Source organism: Macrobrachium rosenbergii, chromosome 25 (genome assembly GCF_040412425.1).
Source record: "Macrobrachium rosenbergii isolate ZJJX-2024 chromosome 25, ASM4041242v1, whole genome shotgun sequence".
Classification (NCBI taxonomy): Eukaryota; Metazoa; Arthropoda; class Malacostraca; order Decapoda; family Palaemonidae; genus Macrobrachium; species Macrobrachium rosenbergii.
This window is the reverse complement of record NC_089765.1, coordinates 40,276,910-40,299,043: the sequence shown is the minus strand read 5'-3', so window position 1 is coordinate 40,299,043 and position 22,134 is coordinate 40,276,910. Positions and strand designations below refer to the sequence as shown.

General features: G+C 37.0%; 1 protein-coding gene across 1 annotated transcript in view; it reads right to left on the bottom strand.

Moving 5' to 3' along the window:
- The window catches only part of LOC136852592 (WSCD family member AGAP003962-like), an 866,331-nt gene that overhangs the window by 390,242 nt on the left and 453,955 nt on the right, over nucleotides 1-22,134 (bottom strand). The gene's annotated exons all lie outside the window — the stretch shown is intronic.

The window sequence follows — 22,134 nt, the reverse complement described above, 5'->3', positions numbered from 1 at the left end:
ACTATTTGCCAAAGATTCGTATTTCACTTATGGTTGTTGGCTCGACATTTTAGAAGTTCTATACTCCATCAAGATAAAGCCTTCTTTGGCTAGAAATGTGGCAATAACCTCACTTTTGTGGTTTTAGTCTGCGTTTTGCTGGTTTGTATATTGACTAGTGTGTTTGTTGTGCCTTTGTACCTTCCGTTTTTGTGACTTCAATTTTGTATTTTGCTTCATTTTATTTCATTTTTTTCATTTATCTATTTTGATTAGCCATCTTTTAAACGTATTCTTATCATTTTTATAGTAATTTTGCTGTATTGTGTTGAATTTTGTTATAAGAATTGTAAAGTCGTTATTTTAATTTTGTAGGTTGATAACGAATGAGAGTACTGCTGGAAACATGTCCCTATAAAGTTGTGTAAAATGCTGTTCCGGGTTTTGGCCTTGGTGTCCTTACTGATGGCGCTTGCCTGCTGGTGTATCCATTGCTATATATATATATATATATATATATATATATATATATATATATATATATATATATATATATATATATATATATATATATATATATGTATGCATACATATATATACAATACATACATACATATATATTATACCCACACACATATATATGTGTGTGTATAATATATATGTATGCATGTATGTATTGCATATGTATGCATACGTGTGTGTATGCCGACTTGTGCTCTTAAGGCTAAAATGAAAACCCTGCAGTTAATACAGTAACTCATTACGCTAGTAGTTGTTGGAAGTGTTTAGCGAGATTTGATTAATATTATAAGATTAATTTGTTCTGTGGAATGGTTGTTACAGCTGAACAATTTGTATTGATCCTGTTATTCATCCCAGTAGGGACACATGAATCACAGCACTTCAAGAAGGACCTTCATGATCGCAATCGAAAACCTAGTTTTTAAAAACTGGAGTCATTACTTCCTTAACTACTATTTCTTCTAAAATATACTTCGCCATTTTTATTACGTATGACTTACCATACAAAGGAAGTTTTCATTACCTTCATTTTAACACTGCGTTTTTAACCTAACAACAAATGAGCTTCAGTTTCTAGTTTCTTGTTTAATATTGAAAAATTTTCTAACCGTCAAAACCAAAGTCAGGAACTGACACAGCTTTAAAATCTGACGACAACCAGCTGTTTATGTTTAAACGTGAATTTCCAGTTTCAGAGAGGAAGTCAAAGTACAGGTAAACAGTAAATATTTAATTCATCATCAAGGTATCCCACCACCTTTTACAAAACAATGACTGTGGCGAACCCCCCAAACCCTGCACAATTTTTTCTTTTTATATAATTTCGCTTCTATTTTTATAATATTCTCTATTCATCTATCACATTTACAGCACCTATCATTTTATCGAATGTTTTATCATCTACAGTACACGCGTGTACCTAGAGATTAACCGTTTACTGGGATGACAGTTCCCGAAGTTTTAGCTAATTTGACGCCAAATAATATATAATCGTTCCTTCATTCTTGCAGATTCCCAAATAGCACTTCCTTTAATAGGAAACATTCCACCCACGGCAAGCTGGTGCATTGTGCAGGAATATGGAGACGTTCAAGACGCTGAACGTCTTGAAATAATGGTAATTCTAATCTTAAGACGGAGGATTATCTTCCGTCTTTGTTTGCCTTTGATGTGTGGCCCCAAACACAGCATGGAAGAGGTGACCACAGGGGAAAGCGTCGAGTCAATTTCCCTGGGCTGAAAGACGTCTTTTCACCCTGTGAATCTCTTTTTTTTCTGGCGTGTAATAAATTCTCCATTTTATACTTTTCAAAAACTATAGTTTTTATCCCAGTCCCTAATGAATAACTCTTCTGTCTGTGATCTTGCCCTTACCTTTAAAAGGAAGCATTGATTGATGGAGAAATAGTTTTATTTTGACTAGATTATCAGAACTACAAGAAACTACAGGTAAGAGTGTAATAAAACCGAACATCACAGACTGTTCCATATTTAATATTCTTTTGGACCTATGATCCTTATCCCATTGGCTGAAGTAGCACTTCGTTGTTATTTTTTTCCTGGCAGAAAAAGAAATCACTGTCTAACACCTGTAATTCCTGGCAATTTATAAAATCCGAAAGGGCAAAATTCCCTCTGCATATAAATCAACTCTGAAAAGTTGTCACTGCAATTAGTCCTGATTAGTAAAAGCAGCGTTCATTACGAGGGAAATTTAAAACAAAATCAGCTCACTTCCTTTGACCACAAGACAACAAGACAGGAACAAGTACCATCAATAAAAATATTCTTCAAGGCTATGAGGAAGACTGAAGATTCAAGCTAAACTTAATTAAATAATTCAGTGCTCGGCCACATCAAGCTTTGCGGTAATTACCTCTCTTCAACAAAGTAGAAAAATATAAAGAAAGATAATTTCACAACGCTGAAGATCTATACAGTGCTCTCTCTCTCTCTCTCTCGTCGGCAATTTCTTGGTGGACTGCTTCATGGATGTGGTCCAGCGAGATCGGCCCACCAGAATATTGAGGTTCTTTTACGATAATACAAAAATATCACGACTTGAATATTCTGGATGGTAAGAGAGAATCTGAGAGACGCAGACCATAATGACTAGACAAGTCAACCTAAAGAGGCAGATGCATAAACACGCTGACATTCCATATGTGTAGGGAACGATCCAGCTTCTTCAAAATACATCAGCAAGTATTCATCATTATTGTTACAAAATAATCGTCATTATATTGAGGTACATAAAAAAATAAATAAAATGCTGTTACTTAAGATGCAGTACTTTAAAGCTAGCATATACGGACACTAATAATAATAATAGTAATAATAATAATAATAATAATAATAATAATAATAATAATAATAATAATAATAATAATTCCGGAGGCTTCCGGGGCTTCCGAAGGCTTCAAGACAATCTGCAGGCTCTTTTGGATTTCTTGCACAGTCTATAATAATTATAATTTCCAAGTGGAATTTCCAAGTGGATCTTGTCCTCCCACGGGGTGAAATTTTCTTGAAATCTTTACTGCCACGAAAATATCAATATTTTAACAAATTAATAAATAAATTTAGGGAAAAATCATCATCGTATCCTTTCCTCTCGTCGTCGGGATATATATATATATATATATATATATATATATATATATATATATATATATATATATATATATATATATATATATATATATATACATATACACACACACACACACACACACAATATATATATATATATATATATATATATATATATATATATATATATATATATATATATATATATATATATGTATACATAGATCTCTCCCGACGACGAGAGAAAAGTGTACGACGATGACGATTTTTCGCTAAATCTATATTTCTTTCCTTTTTTTAAAATATTGATATTTTCGTGGCAATAAAGCTTTCAAGATAATTTCATATCATCTGCTGCGAGAAAGAATCAATGTCGCCTGGTACCTTAATATCTTCTTGTTTTCCTTGAAGACGTTTTAGAATCCTTCCGTCTCCAGCTCCTGAAAGGACGAGAGAAATGCCAATCGCCCATGCTCATAGAGCCATAACTCAAGGATGAGGCCCAAAAGCCTCCAATGCTCGCCAGTCTATTGAGGGCAACCTTGAATGGAAGGTTCCGACCCAGAGGCTGCTTCCTCGGAGGAAGGCAGGTATCCTGCCAGGCTGGGGAAGTGGGCCTGGACAGGCCCCAAGAACTTCAAGGATGAGGCCCAAAAGCCCCCAAGGCTCGCCAGTCTCTTGAGGGCAGCCTTCAAGGGAAGGGTTCGACTCACAGGGTGCTTCCTTGAAGGAAGGCAGGTATCTTGCCAGGCGGGGAAGCGGGCCTGGAGAGGACCCAAGAACTTCAAGGATGAGGCCCAAAAGCCTCAAAGGCTCACCAGTCTCTTCAGGGCGGCCTTCAAGGGAAGGGTCCGACCCAGAGCCTGCTTCCTCGGAGGAAGGCAGGTATCCTGCCAGGCTGGGGAAGCGAGCCTGGAGAGGGTCCAAGCACCTCAAGGATGGGGTTCAAAAGCCCCCAAGGCCCGTCAGTCTCTTGAGGACAGTCTTGAAGGGAAGGGTCCGAACCAGAGGCTGCTTCCTTGGAGGAAGGCAGGTATCCTGCCAAGCTGGGGAAGCAGGCCTGGACAGGGCCCAAGAACTTCGAGGATGAGGCCCAAAAGCCTCCATGGCTCACCAGCCTCTTGAGGGCAGCCTTCAATGGAAGGGTCCGACCCAGAGGCTGCTTCCTCGGAGGAAGGTAAGTACCCTGCCAGGTTGGGGAAGTGGGCCTGGAGAGGGCCCAAGAACTTCTAGGATGAGGCCCAGAAGCCTTCAAGGCTCGCCAGACTCTTGAGGGCAGCCTTGAAGGGAAGGGTCCGAACCAGAGGCTGATTCCTTGGAGGAAGGCAGGTATCCTGCCAGACTAGGGAAGCGGGCGAGGAGAGGGGCCCAAGCACCTCAAGGATGGGGTTCAAAAGCCCCCAAGGCTCGCCAGTCTCTTGAGGGCAGCCTTCAATGGAAGGGTCCGACCCAGAGCCTTCTTCATCAGAGGAAGGGGGGTATCCTGCCAGGCTGGGGAAACAGGCCTGGAGGGGGCCCAAGCACCTCAAGGATGGGGCCCAAAAGCCCCAAGGTTCTTCTTGAGGGCAGCCTTGAAGGGAAGGGTCCGACCCAGAGCCTGCTTCCTCGGAGGAAGGCAGGTATCCTGCCAGGCTGGGGAAACGGGCTTGAAGAATGCTCAAGAACTTCAATGATGAGGCCCAAAAGTCCGCAAGGCTTGCCAGTCTCTTGAGGGCAGCCTTGAAGGGAAGGGTCCGACCCTGAGGCTGCTTCATCAGAGGAAGGCAGGTATCTTGCCAGGCTGGGGTAGCAGGCCTGGTGAGGGCCAAAGGCTCCTTAGGGAGGCCAGTTCTTTGAGGGCACCCTTGAAGGGGAGTGTCCTATCCAGAAGAGGAAGGCAGGATTCCTTGGAAGATCTGAAAAGAAATTCATTGCAGCTTGATTTCCCATTAATAGAATGACTTTTATTACTTTATTTCTTTTTTCCAGGTGATTAAAATATTTTTTAAAATTTTCTATTGTACTCTGCATCGCTTAGTTTGTATCAAAATTCTCCCATGCCAAGAATTCAGTCAGGGGAAAGTGTATTTCGTATTATTGCCATCAGTCTCTGTATAGCAGTTTCCGCTGGGTCAGTGCCCCAACATCGGGAACTTGAGAAATAGTTTCTTCTCAGAGTTCATTGATGAAGGGGGTAATTATCATCTTTCCTGGGATCTCGGAGAGGATATTTTGAAGCTCGTTTCTTGAAAACTTAAAAAGTATCGTCAATTTATTTTTACCATTTTATCAATTTCTTGGAAATTTTATGTTTTTTATTTCCCTGAGGCCACATTATTTATTAATGGCGATGATAACCATAAATATTGCAACGTTGATTTGTATATGGTCAATGAAACACCCGAAGAGAAGTCCTAAGACGAAGGACCCAGTTCACGACTGGCAACCGCTTTTAAACAAGGAGTCCTTCAACTGCCCTCCTGCCCCTCGTAGCGTAGCGCGCCTCTCGCTAATAATAATAATAATAATAATAATAATAATAATAAATAATAATAATAATAATGTAAGTTATGCTATGAAAAGAACAACTTTAACTTGTTCAAAGCAAAGACAAATTTTAATAAATCAAAAAGGGGTTTCAACTCTGTAGCTAAAAAAGAAGACGGCAGGAAAAGGTCCGTTTCCTTTCAATGTATTCGAGTACCGCGATCTGCGAAGCCATTTACCTGTCAGTTTAAAGTGAAAACTTGGCTCTCATGTTTTCTCATAAAAGTAAATTCAAAGTGTAATTTATTTAAAAAGTATCACTGCTGTAAAACTTTGCCTATTTTCTTTTATGCTCCTTTTTCAGTTCGACGTCTGACACATTTTCCCCTGACCCCACTAGCCTACATAAACTTGCATATTTCCAGAGGAAGAAGAAAGTTCGAAGTTATCAAGCTACAATATTGCTTCAATATCTTGTGTGACATTATACCAACCCATAATAATACATCACGAAACCAATCTTAAAAAAGTAACAGCAGAACAACACAAAAGTATCACTTCTTCGTAATATTCGTATCACCTGTTCCAGTTCACATCTTCGAGAAAGAATGATCTTATTTTCATACAAAAAAATTCTTCCCGAAAGGAGGAATATTTGGTCGTGAGAATCTCTCTCTCTCTCTCTCTCTCTCTCTCTCTCTCTCTCTCTCTCTCTCTCTCTCTCTCTCTCTCTCTCTCTATTCAAACCTTATCCAGAAAAGGTTTTTGTCGCGCTTTCAAACCTACATCAGCGTGAAAAAGAATCCTCTGAAAAATATATATGGACTATAATACATGAAATGGGACACGGAACTAGTTTAAACTTTGTTCATTATTGATTATTATTTTGTTTAAAGTTGCTCCTTATTACTGTGTTTTAAAGTTAAAGTTCGTGGAACAAAATAAAAATATTTGGAGACAGGAGTAGTGAACAATATGCAGATGGATTATTGTTTTTCTCATGTTGGTCGCGCTTCTGTATTTTTCGCAAAAAAAAAAATACCACTTGAATAAAAAGAAATCACTCCAACTGAGTAGAAAACTAATTCCCAGGAAAGAATATAATCATTACAAGCTTTTGCTGTCCACAGAGCTGTAGTTTAAATTCCTGTGTAGCATATCATGCAGCTGAACTTTCCTAGTCTTGTCAGTGTCTTTGTACACGTGCTCAGAACGTCGTTATACATTCCGTTTTTAAAATCAGAGAACCGTTTCGGTTATGAAGACAAGTCAAGATTTCACTAGTAGAGCTCTGTCATAAGGAGATAGAAATGTCTGTAATTAGATAACTGGTCAACTTCGTTTCTAATTAAATATATAACATAACGTACATAAATGTATAAATCTGTAAAGTGAAGTTTCACTTATAAGGATTAGAGATTTAGTCAGCTGAAGTCTAACAAAAGTCCGTTTAGTCCAAAGTTTCCCAGCTGGAACCTACTTCACTATACCATGCTTACATGTCGAGATCTGTCTTAGCGTCTCGAATATTTTTATTCATGCAAACAAACTCCAGTCGTCTAGCTCAGTAAACCACAAAAACCATCAAACGCTCGAATGCAATTTATCTTATCCAGCCTTGGGATAAACAGGCATGGCGAGGAAAATACACTGCATTTGCAACCCTATCACCAACTCCCCCTCCCCCCATCCAACCACCACCACCCCTAACACGAGTAGGATACTTCCGAATCTCTTGCACAGAGAGTGCAACACATTCCTCACAACTGTATTCCTACGTATTTGAGGACACAACGGGCAAACGGGTCTCCTTATTGTCAAAGCCAGAAAAAGTCACAGGAGATAAATGAATAAATAAATAAGTAAATAATTAAATAATCACCAAACAGCCACACATCTTCATTGTGCATATATACTCATATTATCCTTGCATCAGAAGGGATGGTCTAGATTCCAGGATCTGGAATCTAAACAATCCTGTCTTACTGAATCCTAACATGGGAAGTATAAATAAATATATAAACAAATAAATCATCCATAAATGATAATATTAAGTACATATGCACGTAGAATAAATGTAAAATTTGGTGCTATACAAACAAGTAAAAAATGCGCCGAAGTTTCTTCGGCGCAATCGAGTCTTCTGTACAGCGTATAATGCTGTATAAAACTCTCAGCTGCGACCGGGCAACGCTCAGCTACTGCCCTGATGTGGTCAAGTGAAGGCGCGTTGGCGGTTGGCGACGCCTCCGGAAAGCGCTGCCAGACGCACAATCAAGGCTAAACTTAACCTTAAATCAAATAAAAACTACTGAGGCTAGAGGGCTGCAATTTGGTATGTTTGATGATTGGAGGGTGAATGATCAACATTCCAATTTGCAGCCCTCTAGCCTCAGTAGTTTTTAAGATCTGAGGGCGAACAGAAAAAGTGCGGACGGACAGACAAAGCCATCTCAGTAGTTTTCTTTTACAGAAAACCAAAACGGAATGCTATGAAACCGGTTTCTTGAAATGTTTTGTCTCCTCTAAGAAAATAAAATGTTTCCAGTTGGCGACGCAGGAAGAAGGACAAACGTCATATTTATACTGTGAAAACGTGTATGAATTTGTGAAATATAAATGCAATGGATACAAAACGAACCACCTCAGCAACTCTGTAAAAACAAAACATTGAAGGGATTATACAAGTGAAAGACGAGTAGTTTTCAGGAAAAGAAGAAATTCTGGATTCCTGGAAATCGATTATATCTATACAATAACACAGACAAGGGTCCCACTATTTTCATTTTTACGTAATCGGGACAGTCTAAAAGCATTGGTATTTGCGAAAATACAAACAGTATTTACATGCCTGCGAAATGGCATATAGCTTCTTGCCAGATTTGCAATTTAGATTCAGCCTCTCGTTTTCTTTGTTTTCAATTTCTGCTGCAGTCAAGCACAAGACTTAAGAATTGCCTCTCATTAGCATTATCATCCGGAACGTTTCTCCCTTTTATCGTTATCGATGCAATTTCCAAAATGCGTTCCTGCCAGATTTGACCATTTATATAACGCTTGTGGCAGCCATGATATTGTTTCCGCAAAAACTCTCTCAACTTATTCTAATGTGCAAACGCTTAACATGGAATTCAATAAGCGAGTGCAAGATTTGTTTTGAGGAGATAAGGGAGAAAAATAAAAAATGTCTCACCGAGAATGGAAAATACTCTCATTGAAAAACATGAGAATGGAAAATACTCTCATGAAAAACATGAGAATGGAAAATACTCTCATGAAAAACATAACAGACTACTTAAAACCTCAACAATAACATACATTGATGAAAATCAACTAATACGCCATATTATAATGCATCACTGCAATGCAGCTGAAATCAACCCTTTTCCAGCCTGCAATTAAGCACACAGCAGAACTAAAGCTCATAGAAGAGACAGCATGTATTTGATTATCCTGAAAGTTCTGAAATCTATATGAGTGAATAACAAGAAGAGATGATTCTTGAATTGCTATTAAACATAACTATTTAACTAAAATTAAATGCAACTTCTTAAGCTTCACGAACGCTTATTGTCTAGCTAAACTTTCACGTTTACTACATTCCATCTTCTCTTATAAAAGTTGGCGCTTGAAAAACGTTGCCTTATCTAAAAACTGACTATCCATGAAAGTCAGATCATGGATCACAATACAGAGAGCAAAATTATAAGCTGGGCCAACTCTACTTAAAATATGCCCTATTTAGGATCACTTATTTTTTACTTCTTTATTCCTGTCTAATAAATCTGCTAAATCTAACTACTCTTTTCATTGACCTTGTTCTCACGTCATCCTGAAAACAAGAGTATTTCCAGTACCACACTTACATACCTCTCATCATTTCTTTGCAGTAGATATGAATTCACTTAGCAACAACTACCAGTTAACCTCTGCCGTTTCCTTATAGGCTTCATCAATAAAGTCAGCCGTCATCGTAACATTACTGCATCGAAGAAATAAGCCTAAGGCCAGGAAGGCCCAGAGACATTTACAAAAACGCGAACTCACCTAAACATAGTCGTTTATGAAAAAAAAAAAATATGGGACTGTGGTCGCTCGTTCATTTAATCCAACTCGGATTCAGGCTTGTTGCCATATGAGTTTCCAGAGGGTCGGTAAGTTGAGAGTTATTGTGGCTATTAAGAATGGAAATGAGATCCCATTTACTTATCCACGACTCACTTTTCTCTCTCTTCATCTAAAAATAAAAAAGGACTTATCATACTGACTATACGGGGCTACCTTGAGCGTTTGGAGGTATTTTTGTTTATTCAGAAATCTCTGTTGCAGGCTTTCGAATTACGGGAAAGAAATTCCGTTTATTGGATCTTTGCCTGGAAATGATGTACTTTTATCGTTTACTTAACTAATTCTCTTAGCCTAATTTCACTCACTGCTTTCCCAACTGACAAACAATTTCAACTAGAAGTTTTAGAATGGAAGAGCCTAAAAAAATTCCCATCACTTGTCGGCCTAATCTAACCTATTTCGCTACTTCATACCTGAACGTTAGTGCACTGAAGAACTATCCCTCAACCAAAATGGTATTTTTGGAATATATCTCAATACCTTAGAAATGATAAAATTTCTCCATATTATGCCCTTTAAGTCTTGAGAACTTTTTAGAAGGCTTCTTGCAACGACTGGCTTAAGCCATGAGAGAGAGAGAGAGAGAGAGAGAGAGAGAGAGAGAGAGAGAGAGAGAGAGAGAGAGGAGGGTTATTCATAAAAATGTGCAGAATGACTGATGTACTAACAAAAGCCTCCGCTGTAACGTTCTGTTATTATCCAATGCCAGTAACTCATGACATTAACAAGTTCTAATTTCCGCCATCATCATTATTAATATCTCATATCTGACTTTTTCAAAACCTCTGTAAAACTTTCGCCTGCTGTTATTCCTGTAGTTTCTGTAAAGTTTTCATATTCCACCTTATGTATCTCAGCTCTTTATCGATGCTTGCATACACCTTATCAAACCGGATTAGTCTTTCTTACTGGTCATTTCATTTTTTCCTGTTCCTCTAAGTTCTCCCCACTTTCGAATGCTCAGTTTTGGTGGCACTTTCTGTAATTGTATTTGGACCTTTTGTGTTTCAAGTATTTTCACAATAAGATTATAATTTACACATGTGCGTATTCACTGGCACAACTAGATGGCCCATGTGATTATGTTAACAAAACATTGTTTCAGCCCCTGCTTTGATTTATCAGGAGTTCATGTCATCTGGAACCCAGCCCGGGTATTACCACAGGTAGAAATATTAAAAAACCTGAACTCTGCTTCGATAATGGATGCCAACACAGAGAAGCCTTTAAAGTGAATAGCACAGGCCCCATTCAATCCGTGCTCCCTTTCCTGAAGTCAGTGCAAACGAAAACAAATTGCAATGTGAACAAATACCGAACAAAATGACAATGGGGCTGAAGAAATAAGAACACGAGTGTAACATTTAAGAAAGAGAGTGGAAAAACATTATTTCTGAAGTCCTCGCCATATGGCCCAATGGACAAACAATGCAGATTAAATTTCTATATCATAGATGGAACCCTTTCGTGAGGGGCCGTTCCATCCCCGTATTTTTGATTCCTTGAATTTATAAAATGTATCCAAGTGGGGAGGGAAGAGGAGGGTGTGGAGATAGAATTTTTAGAGGAAGGGAAGAGGGAGGCCAAGAAAAAGAAGGTAAAGAAGGAAGGATGCTGAAGAAAACAAAAGATAGATGATGATGATGATGAAGGGGAGGAAGAGAAGGAGAAGAAATGATAAGCAAAAAAGGGGGAAATGTAGAAAGGAGTAAAAAGAGAAACCAATTGAAAGAGAAACTCATGTTCGAGTAATTTTCTGTTCATTCCAGAAAGTGAAAACAACGAATAAGATATTAGAGAATGGAAATTTGCCTTGTTTTATTCACTTCGCCCAACAGTGTCCAGGAACCATGGTTTCCCCTGCAACCAAGGCATTATTGCTGACATATTCAGCAATGCGACGTTGAACAGCATCGACAAAGGCAATTGCTTTGCGAAACACATCACAAATCTTTACCATTGGCAACATCTCACAGGGGATGAAATGGAAATGGAAAACCTCGCTACCAAACAAGCATCCTTTTCATGAATATACATCTACTTCTTTTGACATAAACAAACATCAGGATTCAATGGAAAGCGTGCAATTCCCACATTTTCCAAATGAGCTTTAACTGAAAAATGACAGCATGGCGCTGCAGCTACAAAACAGGTGATAAATCATAATTTTCATCGTAAATTACACGAGGCTTAATCCACGCAACAAGCAAAGATGCAAAAAAAAAAAAAGCTTCCATTTCAGAAAAGCAAAATGCTCTGTAAGAACATTAACAGAAGAGCCAGCAAGTGAAATTTGCTTTTTTGTCTCTTGAAAACTTACATCAATGTTTTCTAAGGAATACTTCTACGGCTTTTTAATCTGTTTCTGTGGCTATTAAATCCAAAAAAAGGGCAAATCTCAAGCAAGCTACATAAATAACAAATTATATTGCCCCATGTTAGACAGGAATGAGGAAAAGAAGCAAAAATATAGGGAGAGATGTTTTAGAAATATATTAAAGTGTTCAATAAAAAAAAACAATTTTTTCAAATTCTATTTCACAAGAAGACCATGCCTACAGTGTCCAATCAAATTCCTGCACCCAAATAAAGAAAACCAAACAGAACATCTGAAGTATGAGGGTACAGAAGGAAGAAGCAGAAGCATCTGTTGCATCCTAATTGGTTAGGGTCCCGTCTTTTCTCTCTTGCTTCCATAGAAGAATGCCTCGTGTCAAGAGTTGAGCACACCTTCCTCATCAGTTTTTGAAAATAAAAAATCTGGAGAAGGTGATACCGTTTGTTGTGAAGCATTTTCAATAGGGGTAGCACCTCGGTTCGAAACCTTCCAAAGGAAAATCAAACGACGAGGGTCACAGTATTCCATCTTATGTATTTACAGTGAATGACTATATGGTTATACGCGCACACACATACTCAACTATTGGTATTTTTATGTGTATATATACATATATATATATATATATATATATATATATATATATATATATATATACATATACGCATATTTATATAACATACGAAAACACAGAAAAGTGTTTATCCTAGTATCATACCACAAACAACTGAAAATCACCTCGAGAAGATCAGATCCAGTAAAATTAATAACAAGAGCAAATGAATGTAATTAACCGGGGCAATAAAAGCACTGAATTTCTGGAACTGCTTCTGAACGCTTAAACTCAGTCGAGATTCCAATTGGCTTGTTATACGGCTTGCAATTAAACTCAAGGGGCTCCGGTCTGCTTATTTTCCATTCTGCCGCAGTCAAGCATGAGACCTGAGAATAGCCACTCATTAGCAATCACCTATACTGGATTTGAGTGTGGTACATTTCAGGTGAACAGCAGGAAGGAGAGAGAGAGAGAGAGAGAGAGAGAGAGAGAGAGAGAGAGAGAGAGAGAGAGAGAGACTCATTAGCAATCACTTATACTGCATTTGAGTCTGGTACATTTCTGCTGAATAATAGGAAGGAGAGAGAGAGAGAGAGAGAGAGGAGAGAGAGAGAGAGAGAGAGAGAGAGAGAGAGAGAGAGGTGTTTCAAAAGCAATGAAGCTCATTCTGAGCACTCCCATTGCAACGAACTATTCGATTTCTATAAAGTAGATGGGACTGGAAGAAAGCGTTAGGAAGACCGTTTATCTTTTTTATCGGTTATTGTTGCAATTTCCAGAGTGCGTTCCGGCTGTGTCTCCACGTTTAATGGAAATTCAGATCTCAGCTGATAAAGTATCCGGAAACATTAAGGATTTTCTTACAAAAAATCTTAACGGCGTTAGCTTTCTGTTCAAACGAGTGAAACGGAACTGCGTTTATGAGATTCTTTTGACGAAAGGCAGCTGGTCACACAAATGAATTTCTTATGGAAGGTACGTGGAAAGTCTGGAAGGCAAGAAATGATACTGGACGCGTGAAATCCTGTATATGGAACGCCCTTTGGGAATTAACTGGACATGATCCCCTATTTAACAAACAACAAATACTTCAAATCCTTCCTCAATCTGACCTATCGGGTGCGGGTCCGAATCCTGCCATGAGCATCAGAGTTTCTCCATTTGGTTCTCAGGCTTCGTAAAAACAACCGTACCCAAAAACTGCGAAGAAATCCTGAAGTTAAGAGGCCACTGTGGCTATTACGAATGCACACACACACACATATGGTAAAAATATGTGACCAGAAGATTCTATATATGCACAAAAAAGTTTTACAAAAACCAACTGAAGAACACCTGCTCATTATATACAATCATTCGATAGAATCGTCTCTGACTGGTCTTATTAACAAGAACAAATCAGCCAATGGGCGTTTTCGACAATAAATTAGCAAGTACTCAATTTCTGTCCTACATTCGCCAGCTCAAAGGACCCAAATTTCAAATAATGGACACAAGACAAAATCCACATAATGCACAAGAGGATATCAATGATGTCACCCTACACGTATGTCCACACTCTCTCTCTCTCTCTCTCTCTCTCTCTCTCTCTCTCTCTCTCTCTCTCTCTCTCTCTCAATCAGATGCGCATGCGTGAGTACACACACATATTTATATATATATATATATATATATATATATATATATATATATATATATATATATATATATATATATATATATATATATATATATATATATATATATATATAATACACATACATATATATATATATATATATATATATATATATATATATAATGTATGTTTTACAGTCATCCTTTTCTTAGTCATAAACGAATATCTATACTACTGGAAAATGATCTTACAGGAAAATATCACCAGCAATGCAATGAGTATAAAGCTCTTTATCAAATATACTTCATCTTACATAAATATTACATTTTTATTCATTAAAATTTTTAGATAAGTACCTTATTTTTAATATTCCAGTGCTAATATTACCTCGAATACTTCCATAAAAGCGCAAAACTTTCCATTACTCGTGAAAAAATGGTGAAATATCAGAAAACGAAAAATATGAGAGCAAGAGCAGAGAGCTTCACGGAATCATTAAAACGGAATCTATTCAATTACTTCGAGAAAAAAAGGAGCGAAAGGTCGACGGTACGAAACCGAGAAGATCGCTACCGAAGGCAGGTATGGAGCGAACGAATGAGCGGAAGAAAGAGATGTGCAGATAAGCATACACTGAAATATAGGAACGAAGCAACTAACCGTTTTCGCCCTAAAAACTGTCGGGAGAAAAAATGGAAGGAAATATTCTTTGCGTATCAGAGGCTTCATTAAATCCATTTATCTTTAATCCAACTTTCTTTACATTGCTCACTCTCTCTCTCTCTCTCTCTCTCTCTCTCTCTCTCTCGTTTTTCAGCCCATACAAATTTCACCTATTATTACTCCCTCCGGCTACCTTCTCGCTCGACAGCTCCACTTAAAAGGCCCCAGCGCTCCGACACAAACATGATCAATTACGCGAACATTTCAAAAGCGCACAAACATAGAGCGATACCTATAGGTTATAGCGTATGTATACACACACACACACACACACACACACACACACATATATATATATATATATATATATATATATATATATATGTATGTGTGTGTGTGTGTGTGTGTGTGTGTGTGTGTGTGTGTGTGTGTGTGTACAGAAAACGATAGCGTATGGAGAATTCTCTGTCTATGAATAAAATACTTCTAACCGACCAAAAATGGAAATGAAACACATTCAACTAAGATTCCAGTAACCCACATCCATTCCAGACTCAGTAAATTACAAATCCTTAACCTCTTCTTCCGTAAACAGGTCGCATAAAGCGATTAATGGTAATTTACTAAGATGAATTAACTCAACACTTACTCATTCCAGTCCAAATTCTTGGGATTCGATACACTTCTACAAGAAATAACAATGGTACCCTGATATTTCAAATTTACTACCGCAATGGTGGGCCATTTTCAGTTAAAAACGATTCAAGACTAAATCTTTGTAAATTTTTGGTGCTTATGATCACTAATGGTGTAATGCCAGTTTACCTTCCTCTCCCGTCGATATCAGCAAAATTTAATACCAAGCAAACTTACAAGGGCCAAACCATTTACAAGTACGGAGACAAATTTAAACCCTATTTTATCTCCGACTGAGACAGCGAACGTTGCTCTTTAAAACAAATATCCTATATTTCTTTCATCCTTTCTCTTTGTGTTTGTGGATACATTCACACACTCAAATGAAAAGAGAAAGACTTCGGTTTCTCCTTAGAGAGGAAGTGAAACAAAAGCGCTGAAATATAGTGTAAGAGTCCTAGTTTAAGTAAGAAGAGAATCCAAATTCAAAACATATCTAATAAGTATACTGTAAATAAATGAAAGACATCATCAGACCACAGCTTCCGCCACCACCAGAGTGTCTGTTGTTATTGTGGCAACTCGAACTATCCTTGCATTGCCAGTTCCGAGGACCTTAGATATAAATAAGGAAGTACAATGGAAGGTGAAAATTTCTGAGGAGTGTAACCGAGGGGAAATCACAAAATCGTGAAGCTATTAGGTTTGCCTTAATACAATTATGCTGGTCTTAATATGGCAATAAATGTGTCATAACTCAGAAAATTTCATCAAGATTGGGCTTACTTTCATCTAGGGTATGACCTCAATCTGAGTCGCTCTTTACTCCCTGAGATATATTATTCAAATCTAAGCATATATTTCTTTTACATCTATCTGAACTATTTTACGACTACTATTAAGCATCAAAGGATATATAGCAAACTAATGTATAGCACAATAACGCACTGTAACTGTTAAGTACACGGAACCTTTTCATCTATTACTTCATTCTCAATGTCCAAAAATGAAGCCTTATGATTTAAATTACTTTTTTACTGAGTACTAATTCATCTAGATATATATTAGGTATACTGTCTCAATTATTATGCCGCTGTTCAGAAACAGTAAATGATCATTATATCTAATAATTACTTAAACATTCCGTGTTTTGTTCGTTTCTCTACACAGAAATAAACTCAAAGTGATATAAAAATAGATTTGCGAAATCCGGGCCAGGAGCGCACAAAAGAATGCCAATGTTCTGCTTGTATTTAATTACGAGTTATCCATTAAAAATATGATACATGTAATAACGTTTTACCAAAACAATATATAATTGTGGAAAGCCCTACTCCGAATGCTTGTGACTTGTTAGCATTAATGAATTTCGTCCTCGCATTTTCAAAGGTCTCATTAATAAATGCTGTTTAAACTACTTTCCAATTACTATGAGAAATATTTGTATAAAGAGTACTGAAATTATATGTCAACTAATTTTAAATGTTTTTTTTATTACTAATCTTACCTTTCATTTTTAAGACTTGCTGGTTTATCAGCCATCCATCATCTTTTGGTGCGACTGCATTCTTTAATAACGTTACGGGATCAATTTCTTCACTTCATTATTAGTTTAAGGGATTTGCCTATTAAACCAGCAAGTTGTTTTGTAATGCAAACTGACGAGGACACAATAAACCTTCCTTGAACAAGCGCACGTGAAACTTGGGCATATAATAATATTGTGAAGCGGCATTCTCTGCTGTAACATTAACCTTAATTGATAAGTTAATCTGATCCTGCATATCACTTTCATTTACTACCATCCCTTCAAATATATAACTATTATCTTTCAGTAATAATACATACAGACAAACAAACAAACACGCACATACATGTGTATATATATTATATATGTATACACACATATATATATATATATATATATATATATATATATATATATATATATATATATATATATATATATATATATATGAGAGAGAGAGAGAGAGAGAGAGAGAGAGAGAGAGAGAGAGAGAGAGAGAGACATTATTTCAACAATCTACCAGCTTACCCTCGCTTTGAAGTAAAATAAACTTCAATCATGAAAAGGGGAGATAACAATTTATGGTCATAAATACACTGTTTGCAGTAATTAATGAAGTTCATAACCGAAAAAGGAGAGAGCGCTCATCATTATATCACAAGGACCCAAGTGAGAGGATTTAGTTTTTCCTCAAGGTTTCAAATGTAATGGTTACTATAATTTCAAATACGTATTAAGTTACTTCATTACATAAACACACCAAAACATTTGCATAAACCTTGCTCTCTCTCTCCCTCTCTCTCTCTCTCTCAATCATCCAGTGCAAAAGGTACCATCGAACAGAAATAAGCAAAATGACCCTGAATGTTCCGTCACCGGTAAAAGTGGAAATCGTAAAACAACATCTACTTTAGAATTGCCTCTGAGAGAAACAAATTGTTTTCGCTTTGCACTTCATCACGACTAAAAGTTTATATCTCTTTCAGCCACATGCGAATGAATAAAAAAAGGATTCCACTTTAGTCCCCTTTTCTCTCTCCCCCTCCCCTTCTCTCTCTCTCATGATTGGTCTGTAGAAATTTACAATAACAATGCCATTAAATTTTGTTAGTGATGGAAGAATGGTTTAAGGATATATGGGGTTTATTTTTTGTGTCATGCCATAAATGTCAGAAATGTAAGAGAGATGAGAAAGCTGGTCCAGACCCCAGGTTAATAAATACCACCCCGAAGCTATGGCCTCTTTGCCTGGCTTCTTTCGTAAGAGGAGTGGCCTCGGAATGGACGACGGCCACTGTAAACTTAAAATCTATTCAACACAGACAATCTCTGTTAAACAGAGAAAAAATATGGATACGCACTGCGTTTCCTAATACAGGTTATGTGTATAAATCCTAGACTTATTTGAGAACTTTCGCCTGCTTGTATCAACTCCTCCCATACGGTAGCACCCGAACAGCTGCAAACTGGTTCTTATGGACAACTTTTCACGAGAAATTTCAACGTGATGCATTACAGTTTGCAAGGTCGTCGCCTTCTAGGTACAAATTTCAATCTCATCCTTTTTTAACTCTGAACTGTGAACTGGTGAGACCATGTAATCAGGAAGATCACGACCATTCCTAGTATCCAATTTTTTCACCTGGGTGTTGTGCCTGTATCTCTAGTCGTTTTAGATATAATTTCCCTAGAAAATAGGTATTGTGGTATTGTGACAAAGACCGTGCTTTCTACGTGGAGATGATCACTTAAAGTTTAAGAGGACAGTCATTTACAGTAAGAGCCAGTTCTAAAAAATATTTTAAAAGGTCGGTAGAATTAAAAGATAAAATTTCAAGTTCACAAATATTTTCCAAAGAAATGAAACTTAAAACATTTTCAAGCATTTCTGTGTTCTTTCTGAATACGTTAGATATATAAAATTCACGTAATCACAATATTAAATATACTATTCATACTGACCGTGTCTCTGTAGCTCAGAGCACTGGTTACTGGATTGCTATAAATGCGATGACTAACCACTTTACGGGTACTACAAAAGATCTCCACGAAGGACCCGAAGGTGTTTTGTTAAGCCCAATATGACTTCATAAAGAGCAAGGAAGTGCCATTTATAGCTACTTTTCAGTTCTGTTCATGCAGTCACGCTGAGTGCTATGATTACTTCACATTTTCTGATCTTTGGCGATCACAGATGTCCTTCAAAATACAAGGTTTGAAAGCATGACTAAAACTGTAACTGATAGAAGAATATCCTTAAACAAAGGAGCATCCTTAAAGGAGCTTTCTCTCTTAAAAGAACTACGAACAGGGTCGGACATGCTAAAGGAGAGATCTTTAATGCAGGCCTGCGATGAAGGGTCCCTCACCCTTTAGGATTATTGATTATTGTGGATTGGACTAGCGGCTTACTTGTATATTCCTGAGATCTAAGGCCATAGTCAGACACGGCTGAGATGAAACTGTGCCACGTCAGTCAGTTACAACGGTCTAAACACACACACACACACACACACACACACACACACACACACACACACACCACACCTACATCTTCGAACTCACTCATTTTCTACACCTGCAATGAAATCTGATGGCAATATCCAATGGAACTTCGAGCACAGTTTCTGAAGCAGGTCTTGAAATAAATACGTGGCAGGATCCAGTAAGTACTTCTTATTACTAATCGGGTAACCGTTGATATTAATTACTGACACACACACAAATATATATCGTATATATATATATATATATATATATATATATATATATATATATATATATATATATATATATATATATATATATATATATACTTGCGCGTGTCAGTAATATATATTTCACAATCAACATCATCCTTCACACACACACATATTATGTATATATATGTATATATATACTGTATATGTATATGTATATATAATACATATATATATATATATATATATATATATATATATATATATATATATATATATATATATATATGGAAGTTTATTAGCTCCATGTACTGTCCACGGACAATCTTAAAGTTCATAATAAATACGGAACACATAATTTTGCTATATAAGTATAATGCACCTCATACATCGCAACCACGCGTATAATAAATTCTTATACTCCTTGATTAACCAGGCTTCTCCCCATCTTAACTGCAATTAGACATATGACTGAAAGCACCAAATTAACTCTCAGAACTCCGAACGAGGAGAGAAAATGAAAGAAGTTTCCATCGGCCACTGGTCTTCAAACTTCATTTAATTCTGTCGGTGATCTGATCCCTGGTAAAGCAGACAAAAAAGTCTTCATCGTTTGGGGTATTGGAAAATTCTAGCAAAGTTTTTTAAGAAATGGATCCACAGGGAAAAGTTTCCTCTTACCTAGAGGGTGGAATTTCATACTTTTTCCCTCAACACAAAAATTAGATGGGGAGGTTATATAATGGTAACTGCAATGGGGAAAAATGTTTATCTTGTATAAGCGTCTTTCTGTTACATCTTGCAATCCTGGAATTGAGATGTAAGTATACTAAGAGAGAGAGAGAGAGAGAGAGAGAGAGAGAGAGAGAGAGAGAGAGAGAGAGAATGTCTGATCGAACCAACAGACGGCAGACAAGAGTTAAATCTATTACTTCTATGGAGGCATGAAATCGAGTGCACAATCGTTAAATATGTCATCCTGTCCACTTTCAATAAACTTCACAACTTGGGATTTCTTTTCACTCTATATATACTACTACTAAGTTCTAACAGCCATTGTATTCATAATACATTAACCAACGAAACGGCAAGTGCGGTGTTGCATCATAAAATACAAGAGGTACGAAATACCTCGCTATTAACGAAGAAGCTTATGTTTCCTATTTATATTTACGAGGGGTTCACTCCTGCAGTCTCCATTAGTGATTTTGAAGCCGAAGGCAGGTTTCACAAATGAGAGGGGATCTATTAATTAGTTTTTGATCTATGCTAATTACAGAAGGGTTATTCTTGTTTGTATAATGCAAGGAAAATGACATTATTTATATTACAAACATCAAATATATTATAATCGCTACATTACTTGAGGTGGCAACGAAATACCTGCGCACTCAGTAGGTGCGAATTATATAGTTTCATTGATCTTCAGTCCCCACTACACGGCAGTAACCAACGATTCTAAATGAGTAATTAAATAACTGGTTATGAAAATAAAACTATGTCCTTATATTTACTCTAAAAATTACTTTGATTAATTTTTCTATATTTCAATTTTGCGCATACTTTCTTGAAGGTTTTTGCATAATTCATTCTACGTGAATAAAAAGGTAATTTAGATTAACGAACACAAGCAAAGGGTATTGCAATTTGAACCATAAAAGCCTTTCCCAATGAAACCTCTCTCTCTCTCTCTCTCTCTCTCTCTCTCTCTCTCTCTCTCTCTCTCTCTCTCTCTCTCTCTCGCTTACCTGTTACAATGAAAACCCATGCCCAAGGAACCAGCAACTCCTTACCTGAAACGAAATAGATTCATTTTAGTGTCAATGATCGAAACTATTAGGGTGATAAAAAAAAGCAATGTTACTACCTATGTAACTTTTACCAAAACTACTATTAACAACTTCTTTAAGCTTAATTCTTGTATTATCATTAAATATCAAGCAAACCACATAACCACCCAAAATATTATCCCTTACAATAAAGCTGACTACAATTTTATTTCGTAAAATATGAGATCCACGAAAATATATGAACGAACTTGTAATAATCTAGGGTATTTCTTATTTCTCATTGGTCCTCTCTCTCTCTCTCTCTGTCTCTCTCTCTCTCTCTCTCTCTCAACATCATTTGAATCTTACCAGTTACAAGTGAGTGGCCAGAACTGGATTATTCACGGGCTAATGAAGCCATTGCGCGAGTGTGACTCTTCCACAAAATTGACTTTACCGAAAAAGAAAAAATCTGCAGGATTTGCAGAGTGAGGGCCCTCTCTAAAGTATTTTTTTAAATTGGTTAGCTGAGTGAGAGATATGTGACTGTGAGGTAGGATATTAAACACAAATCTGACCAAGTTCCTGAAAAGGTGTGAAATCACAAAAGGAAAGCTATGGGGATGAAAAACAAAACATC